Source organism: Carassius auratus, unplaced genomic scaffold, assembly GCF_003368295.1.
Source record: "Carassius auratus strain Wakin unplaced genomic scaffold, ASM336829v1 scaf_tig00215135, whole genome shotgun sequence".
Lineage (NCBI taxonomy): Eukaryota > Metazoa > Chordata > Actinopteri > Cypriniformes > Cyprinidae > Carassius > Carassius auratus.
The window spans coordinates 118348-124347 of record NW_020527948.1 but is presented as its reverse complement, the minus strand read 5'-3'; positions in this window follow the sequence as shown (position 1 = coordinate 124347).

Sequence of the window (6000 nt, the reverse complement as noted above, 5' to 3'; positions counted from 1 at the left end):
TATTTGTGACAGAGGACATTTCGTCAGAAATGAGATCTGTATGTCATGGACATGTTCGTGGATGGCAGCAGCTTTTATGAGGGGGAAACACGCTACACAGGTTGGGCGGTAGTAGAGGGGAGGATGGGCGAAGTCTTGGCTGAAGGGTCGCTATGGGGAGGAAGTGCTCAGATTGCTGAACTGCATGCTTTGAAAGCTGCTTTAAATTTTACATTTAAATTAACTGCAAGCGAAAATAGCTCCATTTATGTGAATATTTTTACTGACAGTGGCTACAGTTATCATGTAGTGCGGAGTTATGGCCCTGTCTGGAAACGTCGCGGTTATCTGACCATCGCCGGTATGCCAATAAGTCATCAAACCATTATTAAAGAAATTCTTGAATTCTTGAAACGTGCGAGAAAATTTCACCTAACAGTGTTGCGGTTTGCAAGGTTACAGGTCACAGTACTTTCAATGATTGGTGGGCAAAAGGAAACTCGCTAGCTGATAAGGCTGTGAGAGAGGCGGCCAAGGGTGCATCACTTGGAGAGGTAACTGCAATTTTCCCTGTTCATCCAAATTGTGCAGGATCAGAAACCCTATCTAAATTGTACACAAATGAAGATAATGAAATATGTCAAAAAGGTTAGGAGCTATTTTAACTGAAGAAGGAATTAATGCTCTAAATGAAAAGGGTGTTCCGCCTAGCAGATATTAATTGATCTATACCACAGGACTGCACACCAAGGGGTTCATAAAACTAATACTATGTTACAACAAACATGGTTTTGACCAGAGATGTTACAGACTGTGAGGGACAGACTGTCCAGATATATCCATCATTTACAAACAAAGCCACGATTATGAAGAGGTATGATATCAATAAGCCACAGTCCTCGCCCGCGAGGACCTTTTACACATTGACAGGTAGATTTTATTTTTGTACCCTCTGATCATGGGTACACATTATGCGCATTTAAGGATGCCCGTTCAGTGCCCTCAGCGTCCAAATTGCGGGAGACTTAAAGACTGCTGCATTTAATTTAACGGCTAAAATCCTGTACAAGTGGGGGACAAAGTAATGGTTCAGAAAGAGGGAATTTAGGTCCAATGTCTTCCAGGTATGAAAGTCCTTACTCAGTGTTGCTGACTACTCCAACTTTTCTTTCTACTCATTGAAATCGAGCCAGGCTTGACTCGATGGAAGCATCTTGCACAAGTGAAGCCCCTGTTGCAGCTTGCTTATACTAACAATATCTCTCAATGCACAATAGATTTTCTTTTTATAGACTAAGGGTACCCTTTCTAAAATTAAGGTTGTAATCAATGTTTGTTTTCAACCTCTGTGAGGTGATTGAGGGTCTGACTTATGTCAGGAGTGTAATAATTGATTGATTCAATTATCGATTATTTATTTAGTGATTGTTCACTTGCTTCTGGAGAATCAAAATTAACCAAAATTCACAATATCTGTTCCTTAGGTTGTTAATGATAACGTTTTCACTGTGAATTTGTCCAACAGGTGTAAGCTCTATCAGACGAATTGCTACTAAGGACGAACAATGATTAATGATTAATTGTTTACTTCTCTCCAGGTTTCCAATGCTGAGTTCCCCTGGATCTAATGTATTTATTTGTTTATAAAATGATGAAATGAAACTGAAAACCATAATGTTTACATGTAACAATTGTGATTAATGTTGTTTTATCTGTCTTGTTGTGTCCTTATTCGTGTGTGTGTAAAAATGTTATATGTAATGTTTGTCGCTTCGCTTTGGCATTATATGTTTGTGTGTGTGTGTTTGTGTTTGTGTTCTTTTTGTTTCCACATATTTCTGTTCCTACTACTCTAAAACTAAACAGGTATAAGTGCATGCTGATACGGAACCTATCCTGCGTACATTTACCACACGACTGGTTCTAAGGGTGACCCTTTGGTGTGACTTCTGCAACAGTGCAGCGCATTGACGATTCGGGAGTGGTTGCTGTGCTCGTAGCTGGACATCAGTGTTTGATCCCAAGAACTGGACGCATCGTCATCACATCGCACGCTAGCTCTACATCATCTGAGAGACTTGTGCTTTAATCTACCAGCTGATATATAGATTTACAAATCCCTACATCAAGATGCCTCACAAGATTATTGATCAAAACGATTCTTTTACTCCTATTGCTATCAGCAATGATGAAGAAATGTATGAATTAGAGGTGAAGGGTAAGGAAAGATACGAGATGTTGAAAAAGATCAACGAAAGTTTGGAAATTTGCGACATGATACCCCAATCTGATAAGGACAAATATCTTAAGAAGCTACCCATTAAGAAGAGAAAGTATGATGATAAGTTTAGAGATGGAAAGAAGGGTATGCTGTAGTAAGTCCTCGACCCAGCAAAAGTCCAGGTGAGGTCAGGGGTCGGATGCTTTTAGTGCTCCTCGTCTGATCAGCTTGGTGAAGAATTCCTGTCAACTTAACGCGGCTGGGGTTAAAGAGGTATCTACAATCTACCTGAAAAGATTCATTCACTTTTATATTTCCTTTATGCTTACACGATTAAGTGCTTATCTGAAATGTTTTATTTAACTCACTCTTATGCATGCATGTCTATATTTACAACTATGTATTCATTATTGTTACCTTTGACTATTATGTATCTTATTTTCAAGGGAAAGGATTTTGGGTGCGAGTCTTTTTGTCAAGACTCGAGTGGGGGACTGGTGTAACCCAAATTATGACTTCTGTCATGTGTGCATTTGCTACGTGCTTAAAAGTACAGGACAGCCTGTGCTGAAGGCCTCAGCTGAACTTTAGACTTAGAAGACTTCTATACCAATATGGAATTAAGAAAAGTTAAAGATATAGATTTCCACGAAATGTTTATACTTCTAAAAACCGCATGATTCAGAGACGTTCATATTTCACCACACATCTGTTATTTGGAGTTATTTTAATTCCCCCTGTGGGTTCTTGATAAGAGAGAACAAGACGACTAATCTTCTGAGGCAGGACAGTTGGACTTTAAACAAACAATCTGCTGACCTTAATAAATAGGGAACTGAAATTAGGCTGCAGGAGCTCATATGTATTCTCGGAAAAAGATAACGAATGTTTTGATATCTGTCTGAGACGTGGCTGCAGGGACGTGGCATGAGTTTGATACAGATTTGAAGGACTATAAGAGGAGGCAATTCACCCCTCCTTCCTCACGCTCAGACTGAGTTCAGCCTAGACCCTTCTAGCTGGACTTAGTTTTTTCTCACCTTCTTTATCTCTGATTCCGGGCTCACTTGAATACTTTGAACTTCTCTCAGGTTTTATTCATCTCAGATATGATTATTATTATATTATTTGTTATTATATGAATACTATTATAACTTTTGACTTTTGATATACAGGGTATTGTTCTATACTTTGTATTATTATTTTTACATCTTGATTACTTTTGAATATTATAATGCATTTTGTATTACTTTTAATTGGGCAACATCCATCATACATGGATTGCTTTTAAAACTATATTAATTTTGGGATTTGTATTTTCTATATTTGAAGCTGATTTTAATACTTACTAATCTGTTTGCAAGTTATGAGTTGTATTCTCATTTCCTATATTCTTTGAATAAATTTGCATACTAAAATACCACCCCACCGTCTGACCAGGATTGAAGTCTCATTTTTTGCATCAGTACCTATAACTGTGATTTGTATCTGCTGATCGAGATTTACTTGCTAAACGGCCAACTGACCCGGTATACTCTCATTCATTTCGTTCATGAACAAGATAGGCTGTGTACCAGTTCATTTCATTCAAGAACGAGCTGTATCAGTTCATTCAACCCGTTCACGAATGACATGCACCAGTTCGGTCATTTCATTCATGAACGAGAAGATCTCTCGATCTCGTTCAGACTCAAATGAAACTCATTCTGGATGAAATCAGTGAATCAGGAATAAGAGAATGTTTGTTCTTATCAATTTATAAACAACAATAACAGATTTTATTTTTCTTTGTCTCCTTTTTTTTATTTAATTTGCTATAAGTCCCAAAGACAAATTGTTACAACAGGAAAAAAAAAAAAACTAACAAAAAAACCTTATAGTTAAAAAGTCAGTTCAAGAGCCCAACTAAAGTAAAAAGTTGGTAACTTCTCATATACTGTTTTGTTGATGTGTAAATGGTTTTGTTCTTAGTATTTCATTTAGGCACTTTTCTCTCTATTCTAAACTTTTTTTTCTCTCCCATTGTTTGGTTTCACTGTCACAAGCCAGTAAGCCAGGTTTATTTTCAATTCAAATAACACATTTTATCTTATTTTTTCCTTTTGTTTTGTTTACTACATCTAAAGAATTCCAAATAACAAACAAGTGTTCTTGAGTTTCAAATTTTACATACTAAAACGTACAAAAGGAAGTTCTAATCATTTTATTAAAAGCTCCTCCTTCCTTGATCTACATCTCTCTTGCTTTATTGTTATAATTTATGGTTAAGTCTCTAAATTCATATCAATGAGTATTCCAGGAATAATGTGGTTCCATCAGAATTCATCATTCATTCTCATCATTCTTTTGTTCTTTGGAATGGTATTGAGTGGGTATTTAATAATCTTCAGCAATAATAGATGGCTGTGTTTGGGTTGTGAACTGATGTGATAATAATGCCGTATTTTTTTCTCAGAAGACATTGATGCTTGAAATGTGGCCAGGAAGAGTACATGAAGTGTTTAGCATATATTGCCATTGATATTCTTCTAAAGCACCTTATTTTTAAGCATGAAAAACTTTATTAACTAATTTTGAAAACATATTATAATTTCTGAAACTGCATTTTAAGACAAGTTTTTTTTTCAGTGAGAGGCGCCTTTTTTAATTGTTTTCTATTGGCAGTGAATCTTTTTAAATGCATTCTGTCAGACAGAGATTTGCATTTTAATTCTTATCAGTCAGAGAGAACATGTTTTTCAGGTTTGAATGCCAACATGCAAATTAAAATGCAAAAAAAAAACGAAAAAAAAAAAAAAAACAATGCATTCTGTCTGATCAGGACTAAGGATGGTTTCACTATAGTGGTTCATGTTGTAGGATAGCAGAATGATAGGTTTGGGACAGGAAACAAAAAAAATTTGGTTGATTTTCAACCCTACAATATCAAGCAATTCTTTACTCAGCATTTTCTGAGTACACGACTAGCATAATATGTAAAACTCTAAACTCTGAAAAGAAGATTGAACAGTTGCTCATTTACAGAGATCTCTCCTGAAGATATATGTCTTAATATTATGCTGGTGCTGCATTTGGTGGCTCATTGGAGGATGTACATCATCTCACCCAAACCTGCACTGGTTTGTTTTGCACTTCAATCTTAAAATTAAATGTCATTCTTTGTACACCATATAATTCCCAATGCTCTTTCCATGGGAAGCAGGCCACTGTCCAGATCTAAGTATTTCACATCAGTAGCTCATTCCTCTTCAGGAATTGGTGAAAGTACAGCTCTGCTATTACTAGTCCATTTTTTCAAATGTAACCCTCAAATACAAAGCATTCTGGTGTCTCTTGCAAGAATGGCTGCTTGTTCTTCAATTGCCACTGATTTAAGGCAATCAAAATTGTACAAATTCTTCATGAATGTCTGAGATGGCTGTGGCTCAGAGTGCTCATGAAGTTAATGCTGTTTCTGATGGAAAAAAAAATGTGATCAGAAAATACACAGTGCATTGAAGTCTGTTGCGTATGGGTCTGCAGTCAGGGAGCCCATGTTGACCCCTGTCAAGCGCCGAAAGCACCAGCAGTGGGCATGTGAGCATAAGACCTGGACTACGGAGCGGTGGAAGAAGGTGACCTGGTCTGATGAATCACGATTTCTTTTACATCATGTGGATGGCTGGGTGTGTGTGCGCTTACCTGGGGAACACATGAAACCAGGATCCACTATGGGAAGAAGGCAAGCTGGCGTAGGTAGTGTGATGTTTTGGGCAATGTTCTGCTGGGAAATCTTGGATCCTGCCATCCATGTGGATGTT